This window comes from Galeopterus variegatus, unplaced genomic scaffold (assembly GCF_000696425.1).
Source record: "Galeopterus variegatus unplaced genomic scaffold, G_variegatus-3.0.2 Scaffold2959, whole genome shotgun sequence".
NCBI lineage: Eukaryota > Metazoa > Chordata > Mammalia > Dermoptera > Cynocephalidae > Galeopterus > Galeopterus variegatus.
Window position 1 is genome coordinate 75373 of NW_007729070.1, and position 10821 is coordinate 86193.

Sequence of the window (10821 nt, forward strand, 5' to 3'; positions counted from 1 at the left end):
GAAAGAGCTTTCTGGCTGTCAGATTAAACCAGCAAGACTTTCACCTCCTGCTGTTTTCATTGGGGTGCTGGATTCATTCTGTTTGCCAGAGCACTTGGAATTAGCCCTGGTTTCTTGTGGCCTAGAAGCAATGATACCCCAAATCTCTTGGGTACAATGACTTGCAACTTCTTGTATTTTTGTTCTCTGGCCCATCTATTGAAGCCTCTGTGAATTGTGTGGTTATTTTTTTCTCTTCGTCAGAAACTTTATGCTCCAGCTTGCTTGAGGCATAAAAAAGCTAAATCTTGCAAAGAGCCTTAGAAAGTCCCTAAAATCAATGCAAAGAAGCTTTGAAAATAGACCCATTAAGTGGTTTTAACTCTGCATGAAAAACTGTATAATCAGATAAATCTAATTCTTGAACAGGCTGAAACCTGAGTTTTTCTATCCATTTTTCTTCCTCCAGCCAAAGAACCCCAGGTGCTCACTAAGAAATGTAAATGTCAAGGTGGGCTTTTTTGATACGCTCCTTCTGGGGAGTGGGGGCTGTGTCAAAGGCCCTGCTGATTTCAAGCAGCGCCTGGGGCCCTTTCCAGCAATCAAAGGCCTAAATGCTCACTGCGTACAGAGGCTAAAGTGGCACAAAGTGCTATCTAGAGCCAGCTCTAAGCAAAATGGAGATACCTTAATTTCTATTCAAGGTATCCATTTACTATCCGTTTTTTAGTAAGTGTGTGCTGTTCATGTGTTTCCACGTCAGAGTTGTGTGTGCAGAATGCTAAAATCACAGAAGAATTTTTTTTCATCTGTGATTTCTCAGACTAACCTCTTCCTCATCCAACTAGCAACCAATGAATGTATTTGGCCATCTACTTTACTCTTCACTTCCAGGCACTTTATACACAGAGACATTTACAAGCACACTAGAGTTTCTTCTTCCTCAAGACATTGAGTGCCTTTAGGCAACCCTTAGACAGCTCAGGGACCTCTACTGTGTCCCTTATTATGGGCTTGTTGTACTGTACCATGTTCTGTCTTATCCAAGTTCCTACCTGCTGGCAGCTGTCATGTTGAAAATCAATCTGGCAAATCAATCTCTCCTAAGGTCCAAATATCTGATAATCACCTAAGTGTGGCTCCAATTCTTCCCCCACAGGCATATTTGCATTTTAAAGGAAACTTTTAGGAACACAAAACCTTATTCCAAGGAATGGCTCTCTATGGTATGAATTTCAGACATTTATTCTTTTAACAAATATTTAATAAATGCCTCCTGTGAGTCAGATATTGCATTAGGAACAATAGATATGCAGTGATAAAATGTGGTTCCACACTAGGGAGCTTACGTAACCGTATAGTATAAGAGATGGTCATGTAAAATAATTTCGATGTAGTGTCATAAGTGCTTTGAGAGAGGTATTATTAATTTATTCATTCTTCATTCACTCAACAAATATTATTGACTGCCTACTATGTGCCAAGCACTGTGCTAGATACCAAAGAAAAAGCAGTAAACAAAGCAGATATTGTTTGTCCTCATTGGGCTTCCATTCTGTTGTATGTACAAGGCATTATGGTTCCACAGAGGAAAGAATGACTGAACTGGGAAGGTAAGGCAGAGTTACACAGGGGTCATGATGTTTGAGATAGATCTAGGAGAATGAGTAGAAATTCATCAAGTCCATGAAATGGCAAGAAGCATTCCAGGAAGAAGAAATACCACGTGTAAAGACACAGAAGCATGAAGGATGGATTTATTGTGTCCTTGAGAACTGGTGAATTGTTTGGGGTGCCTGGAGTGCTGGAAATATGTAGGGGAGCATTACAGTATTTGGAAAGCCAGGTTAGGCAGGATGGTGAAGGATAATAGCTATATAACCCTGTACTTCTGGATCAGATGGAATAGGTTCAAATTTGTACACTGGCACTTCCTAGGTATGTGACTTTGGGCAAATTATTTAATCATCCTGTGTCTTGGATACCTCACTTATAGAATGGAAATAATAATTTTAGTGACCTCATGGGATTAGAGTGGGAATTAATTTAAGTAAAATATGATGTTTGCTAAATGCTTATCACAAGGCCTGAGACATAGTAAATGTTCAGTATGTTGTAATTGTTGTCCTTCTGCAAAGGGGATTGAATTGTATCTGTAGGCAATGGGAACTTGTTTAAATTGGATTCTTCATATGGAAAGTAACTTGATTAAATATATTTTAAAAAGACCATTCTGCCTTGAGAAAGGAGAGATGTTAGGGATTAGAAAGTAGGGGAGGGATGCATAGTCATAGACTAGTGCAACAATTCAGGAAAGAGACAATAATGGTCTAGATTAAATTGGACCTGATAGGTTCTGAACATAACAGGTGCCACTTTGGGCAAGGCCAAGCACAAAATGGCCCCACTCCCTCACCCCTTCCCTTTATGAGAAACCTCATGATTTCTGAGAAACAGAAACTCTTTTGCTTCCACAAGGGCAAAGTTCTCCACCCTGGTCACATAGCTTCCGCATTAGCATAATGTCCCTCCTCGATTGTATCAGCCAGCCCTTGGTGCCCAATATAAGCTCTCTCACCCCAACATATGGTGCTGTCCCCCATCTTGAGGGCAGCCCCGGCTGCCCTCCACTTTGAGTGCAGCCTGGCAGATTCTTTTCCTTTAATAAAGCTTGATCAGTACCTGGTGTTTTGGCTCACTTTCTTTCATTTTGGTGCTGAAACCTGGGAAGGGTTCAGGCCCATATTCTTGGATGATCCCCACCTGGGTTGATTGGCCCTTGGCTGCCCTTTCCAGACCTGCTAAACTGGGTACCTCCGGGATTCTCTCCTTTTGCCGTTTCAGACCAATGCATCCAACATCGGCCTCTATTCAGGGTGAGTCAGTGAGTCTGTCCTGCTTCTATGGTTTCCCCCGACTACTGTCAATGACTACTGTCTACTCGCTATGAAGCCCAGGTGCCTGGCTGAGGGAATTCCTCTGATGTCCCCCAGATATTGAAGGATGCTCCGCTAGCTGGTTGGTGGCTTTTCTCTCAAAAAGAAGGTGCACAGCAAACAGGAGGCTCTTTGTTGGGACCCTTCTTCTACCAGGACTTTCTGTTTCCTTTCTCACCCATCATATGGGATCCACACAATCCAAATCTCCATGCTCTACACCCTTGGGCTGTCTCTGGGCCAATTTCCTCCATGTTCTATGCCTCTGGGCTGTCTACAATCTCTTGGCCTCCAGGTAGACATTAAAACTTGAATGCCTCACTTTTTACTGGAATCAGGTTTCAACAATGGATCCCAGTGGCCACAAGATGGCACTTTCGATTTAGATACTCTTAGAGATTTAGACAATTTTTGTCACCAAGACAGCAAAATCAGAGAGATTCCTTATGTTCAAGCCTTTTTTTCTATCTCCAAATACAATCCTTCCCTCTATCAAAACTGTCTAACGTCTCGAATTCTCCTAGCTCATGCCTGACCTCCCCTTCCGGACTCAGATCAATCTTTTAATCTGTCAGACCACTCTGCTCCCTGACCAACTCCTTAGGTTCCAGATCCTTCACCAGCCCTTCCATCTTTCCTCTCTTCCCCCTACCTGTTCTCAAGATGCTCGCCCTCAGCCACCCAACCTCTCTCCTTCTCCCCCTTCTTCAGGTAACAACCTCAGCTCTGTCTCCTTTATGTCCCCCTCTGTGAAGTGGCTGGGATGGAGGGAATTGTCTGAGTCCATGTCCCTTTTTCTCTTATGCACCCTTCCCAAATTGAAAAAAGACTGGGATCCTTCCAGTCTGACCCAGGCACATATTTGTCCTCTGAAGACAGGGAGTAGGTCGGGATAACAGCCCAACAATAGGTAGTCAAGGTCAAATTCAAAGCTACTCTTACCCTAAACACTTTAACTCCAGCTACAATACTCCTGTTACAGGCCCCCCGACCTGGCCCCTGAGGCTTCCACCTTCCCCTCCCCCTCAGACAAGGTTAATCCTGTAGTATGGGACACTTCTTCTCCCTCCATTGCTAAGTGCCATTTCCCTATCCTTGTTAAATTGCTGAACCCCTCTTTGTTCCCTAATGCCCCACAGTACCCCATCACTAACAAACACCTAATAGTCTTAAAACCTGTGGTACACAAACTCCTTTCTTCTCGTCTCTTATGGCCTACCCACTTGCCTTTTAATACACCCAGCCTTCCAGTTACAAAGCCTAATGGCTCATACTGTTTAGTTCAAGACTTCAGAGTCATTAATGAGGCCATTTTACCCATACCCCAATCGTTTCTAACCCCTATACTCTTCTATCCACAATCCTGACAACAACCTGCTTCTTCTCTGTACTTGACCTCAAATATGCCTTTTTTTCTATTCCTTTACATCATTTCTGTCAAAACCTCTTCACCTTTACACAGACTGATCCTGATACACATCGTTCCCAACAACTCACCTAGACAGTACTGCCCCAGGGGTTTAGGGATAGCCTCCACTTCTTCAGCCAAGCCTTAGCTCAAAACTTATCTGAAATTCCTACAACCTCTAGCACTGTAATACAATATGTGGGTGACCTCCTCCTTTGCAGTGCCTCCTATGAAGATTCACAGGCCAGTGCTATTGCTCTCCTTAATTTCCTGGCCTCCAGGGGATATTGAGTGTCCCTCCAGCAAGGCCCAAATTTCTTCCACTTCAGTCACCTATTTGGGAATCCACCTCACTCCCAATACCAGAGAAATAATGGTGGATCACAAAAGTTTAATTTCTGCCCTCCCTACTCCTACCACAAAGAGTGAAATCCTTTCTTTCCTGGGGCTTGCATGATATCTCCGCGTGTGGATTCCTAACTTTGGTGTGCTAGTAAAACCACTTTATGAAGCAGCCAAAGTGGATCCTGCCATTCCCTTAGATCCCACAAAGCCCATTCATTCTCCCTTCCAGTGATTAAAAGCTGCTCTCCTCACAGCCCCAGCTCTGTGTCTCTCAAACCTATCTCATCCTTTTATCCTATGTGTCACCGAAACCCAAAGATTGGCAGTCGGGGTTTTGGGACAAGTGGCAGGAGATATTTTCTCCCCAGTTGCATACCTCTCTAAACAACTAGACACCACAGCCCAAGGAGGTGCCCCCTGTTTATGGGCCTTGGTAGCAGCTGCCCTTCTAACACAAGAAAGCTCTAAACTAACTTTTGGACAACAAACAGTCAAGACCTTCTCAGCCACAAGGCCAAGTGAATTCTTTCCCCTTTCCACCTACAATTTATTCACCTCACTTTCATTGAGAATTCCCAGTTTTCCTTCAAAACTTTCCCTTCCCTAATTCCAGCCCCTCTCATCCCAAAACACTCATGACCCTTAGAACATAATTGTATGGAGTCTTTAGACCCCTTTCTCAATCCCTTCCCATACATCTCCCCACATCCTGTTATCAGTCCCAACATACATGGTTCATAGATGGGAGAGCAACCTTCACACCGGCCCCCCAGGAAGGTTATGCCATAGTAAATCTAACACACCTCACCAAGCTGTCCATGGAACTTCACCTTCCTTGGACCTAACTTCTCCCTGTCGCACTCACTCACTTGCAAGCTGGACACCACAGACCCGCTGGCCTCAGCCCCTTTGAACTTATGTATGGTAGACCCTTCACTCTCACACCTCTCCCTTCCAGCTCATCGCCTTTAGGCCAGTATCTCCCTACTCTTTCGCTCACTAGGGATCTTCTTAAGGAACAGACCAACCTTCTATTACCTCATCCTTTCCCCACCACCCTCTCAGACTTTAAACTGAGCCTGGGACAGCAAGTGTATATTAAGACCCGAATCCCAAAGCCACTCTCACTATGTTGGGAAGGGCCTTATACAGTACTTCTCACCACCCCCACAGCAGTAAAAGTAATCAGTGACCCTCCCAGGGAAGAATACAGCCCCCCCACATGAAACCAATACCCCTCCACCTAATAGTTTTACCTGATGACATAAATCTTTTATTTTTTCCATATCTTCACCTATCTCCAGCAGGAAGTAGCTTCAGAAGAATGAGACCTCTGCCCGTTTTCCCTTCTCCCTATACTTAAAAGGTGGGGATGATAGGTTCTGAACATAACTGTTGTCATTTTAGGCAAGGCCAAGCACAAAATGGCCCCACCCCTCCCCCCTTCCCTTTATGAGAAACCTTATGATTTCTGAGAAACAGAAACCCTTTTGCTTCCACAAGGGCACAGTTCTCCACCCTGGGCACATAGCTTCCACATTAGCACAATGCCCCTCCTTGATTGTATCAGCCATCCCTTGGTGCCCTATATAAGGTCTCTCACCCCCACAAGTGGTGTGGTCCTCCATCTTGAGGGCAGCCCTGGCCGCCCTCCAATTTGAGTGCAGCCCAGCAGATTCTTTTCCTTTAATAAAGCTTGATCAGTACTGGCATTTTGGCTCACTTTCTTTCAGGACAAAGGTAGGAGGAGAGTCTGAGGGGATGGAGTTCAATGGAATTTAGGAGATCATCCTTAATTCTTGATTTGAGGTAAGAAGAGACATTTAAGATCAGAGATGTAATCAAAGATGATGATGAGTGATTGGAAGGAATAATGTTCCCTTTAACTGAAATATGGATTACCAGAGGATAATGTGTTGTTTTGGGGGAGGGGGGTAGAGGAATTTTCGGGATGGGAATTACTGAGTCTGTTTCAGCAAGCCTTGTTAAGTCTAAATGGCTGTAGAATATCTATCTACCTACCTATTGATTGATTTAGCAAGCAGATGAAAATAGGTGGTACTTGAGAAAATAGTAATTGATAAAATAGTAGTAGATGAGATTATCTAAAGAGAGAATGTAAAATTATAAGAGAAGGGGACTGGAAACAAGACCCTGAGCACAGCAGCTTTTTAGGGTTAGGCAGAAGAAAGGAAACAAAGTAAGACAGAACAGTCAAAAGTATAGAAGACAATGAATTAGGAGTGAGTGTTACCAGAGCTAATCACTCTACGATGAGAGTTTCAAAGGGGAAGGAGGGGAAAATAGTCTCAAATTCAGCTGAGAGCTCCAATTGAATTGGAAATTAGGAGGACACTGGGAACCCTAACCAGAGCTATTTTATTGGAGATGTGAGGACAGAAGCCAGATTGCCTGGGTTGAGAAGTGACCTTAACCTCTTTAGCACACTGCTCTACAACTGGAAAAGCAGATGGGATTACCCAGAGTATTGTGAGCCATAAGTTTTGAAGAAGGAGTCAAGACTTGGGTCTTGTATACATAGCTAACCAAATGCTCTGCTGCTCTTGCAGAGCAGCTGTATCACAGGCAGTAGTAATTTGATGACCCTAGTAAACAGTGACTTAGTCACTGTATTTACACAGTGTAAGAAAACAAGATTTTAGGAGTTTGAGGAAAAGGAAGTTGATCTTTTAAATTTATAATTCAATCAAATTAGAACCCCTTTGGTTATCCTGATCAATCATAGACTAGTGAATTTTACTTTCTTTTAATAAAGCACAGGTAGCACTTCATCTCTGAATAGGCCTTTAAAGAAACTCGCTGCTATATTTGCCTTCCCAAGAAAAACTAAGTTACCTCTTAATATCTTTGACTCACATGTGAGAGTGATACAAATACAGAATACAAAGTTTTTCTTTTTTTCTTTCTTTTTAACTGTGTAGGGTTTTCACAGCATCCAGAAGCCTGTGTAAGAAAGTGTAGACTCCGCACCCCTCCATCACTGTGCTACCCTTTTCTTCATTTATAATGTAACAAAATTTCTACTTTTCTTCTGTCCTCACAGTATGTTAAAGAATATATACAGTACAACAACAAAAAAACTTTCTAAAGCCACAACTGCCTCTACCTAAAAGGGAAATCACTTTGCAAAGGACTATTGTGTAGCAGACTGAAGGTGTTCATTATAACAGATTCCAGATGTCAGTTTTACAATTCATTTCCTGAAGGAATAAAACCACCCAATTCTAGCACTTGTCTGGGAACCCCTAAGCAGAGAGGAAATTGGCTATCACATATGCAGATGTGAGAGTCTGTGCTACCTAACTGCTGAGGTCCGGGATGGATCTTAATCAAAGAGGAAGTTTCTGAGCACTAAAAGAGGGCTCTGTGGAGGCTCTTCAGGTCCCAAAGCTCATTTTATCCTAAGAATATAGGGCCCTGGGGTCTGTGTGTTCACAAGCAATAAAGCAGTTGAATTCTTCCCAAGTTGCTAAAAGAGAACACTAAAAATGATGCCTACCTCAGCACTTCTTTTCAAATGGTTCAAGAAGAAAAACCATGGCATCTTTTCTAATACCCTACATCCTATTTTCAAATCTGCCAAAAATAGTGGCTTTAATTCACAAGCTTTAGACAAGAGGGGAAAATGCACTCAAAGGGACAGCTTGATTTTCTGCTAATCTTTACATTTTATAAAAATGTGTTTACCATGAAAATGATGATCTTGTATTGAAAGCAATCTGATTGGGATGCCCAAGCTTTTTGGCTTGTCTGCTTTGTTTTCGTAATTTTTTTCAGACTGGGATAGATGTCTTTCACCAAACCATCCCCGTGTCCTTGGCCCTTTGTGAGCAAAGAAGTAGCTTGCCAATCCGACTAATGAGTGCCAAAAAGAAGGCATCGGAATTAAAAATGAGGTGGGTGTTGGTGATTGCTAGTCATTTCATCAGAACCTTTGTGTATCTGGTGACAATACAAAATATCTGTAATAAGTACCTACTATTGAACCCTTAACGAGTGTCTCTGGAGGCATAATACATTATGTATATAAAGTCAGGTAATTGCTATTACTTACTGATTACCTGGGTCTGTGAAAGGCTTTGGGATTTGCTTCAGGCTACTGATGAAAAGACTAGCTGAGGAAATTGGCGACCCTGAAGATTACTGTTGACACTGAGAAATAGAGAAAGACAAAGAATAGAGAAAATTAAGCTATTGCTTGCGTGTGTGTGTGTGTGTGTGTGTGTGTGTGTGTTTGTGTGTGTGTGTGTGTGTGTGTGTGTGTGTGTAACACCATAGCCCCTTATCCCTTGGCAAGTAGGACCTTTGCTGTGAACAACACGTCAGGGAGTCCTGTGCTTTTATTTTATTTTAATTGTCAATATACAATGTGTTTGACTATTGTGGCCCATTACTGAACACTCCCTCCCTCCTTCCTCTCCCCCCTCCCTCCCAACAAACTCCTTTCTGTTTGCTTATTGTATCAAATTCAAGGAATTATAATTGTTTGTCTTCTACCCTCCCCCCCAAGGTTGTTTTTGTATTTATTTATTTATTTTTAGCTCCCACAAATACGTGAGAACATGTGATATTTCTCTTTCTCTGCCTGACTCATTTCACTTAATATAATTCTCTCTAGATCCATTCATGTTGTTGCAAATGGCAGTATTTCATTCTTGTTTATAGCAGAGTAGGATTCCATCATGAAGATATACCACATTTTCCGTATCCATTCATCTGAAGGTGGATATTTGGGCTAGTTCCAACTCTTAGCTATTGTAAAGTGTGCTGCGATGAACATTGGGGAACAGGTATACCTTCTACTTGATGATTTCCATTTCTCGGGGTATATTCCCAGCAGTGGGATAGCTGGGTCATGTGGTAGATATATCTGCAATCGTTTGAGGAACCTCCATACCATTTTCCATAGAGGCTGCACCATTTTGCAGTCCCACCAACAATGTATGAAAGTTCCTTTTTCTTGGCAACCTCGCCAGCATTTATCATTCATAGTCTTTTGGATTTTATCCATCCTAACTGGGGTGAGATGGTATCTCAGTGTGGTTTTGATTTGCATTTCCCGAATGCAGAGTGATGTTGAGCATTTTTTCATGTGTCTGTTGGCCATTATTGTATCTTCCTTTCATAAATGCCTATTTAGTTCTTTTGCCCATTTTTTAATTGGGTTACTTGTTTTTTTGTTGAAAAGTTGTTTCAGTTCTTTGTGTATTCTGGATATTAATCCTTTGTCAGATGTATATTTTGTAAATATTTTCTCCCACTGTGTTAGTTGTCTTTTAACTCTGTTAATTGTTTCTTTTGCAGTGCAGAAGCTTTTTAGTTTGATATAATCCCATTTACTTATTTTTCCCTTGGTTGCCTGTGCTTTGGGGGTCATATTCATGAAGTCTGTGCCCAGTCCTACTTCCTGAAGTGTCTCTCCTATGTTTTCTTTAAGAAGTTTTGTTTCAGGGTGTATATTTAATTCTTTAATCCATTTTGAGTTGACTTTAGTTTATGGTGAAAGGTATGGGTCTAGTTTCATTTTCCTGCATATTGATATCCAGTTTTCCCAGCACCATTTGCTAAAGAGGCTGTTTCTTCCCCAGTGTATAGGCTTGGTGCCTTTGTCAAAGATCAGATGGCTGTAGGTGTGTGGGTTGATTTCTGGATTCTCTATTCTATTCCATTGATCAGTGTGTCTGTTTTTATGCCAGTACCATGCTGTTTTGTTTATTACAGCTTTATAGTATAGTTTAAAGTCAGGTAGTGTTATGCCTCAAGCTTCATTTTTTTTTTGCTCAGAATTGCTTTGGCTATGCATGGTCTTTTGTTATTCCATATAAATGTCTGGATAGTTTTTTTCCATTCCTGAGAAAATATGTCATTGGAATTTTGATGGTGATTGCATTGAATTTGTATATCACTTTGGGTAGTATGGACATTTTCACAATGTTGATTCTTCCAATCCAAGAGCATGGGATATCTTTCTAATTTCTCTCAGCAGTGGTTTGTAGTTCTCATTATAAAGATTTTTCACATCCTTGGTTAACTCTATTCCTAAGAGTTTTATTTTTTTAGTGAGTATTGTAAATGGGCAAGCTTTCTTGATTTCTATTTCCACAAGTTCACTATTGTAGAATAGAAATGCTA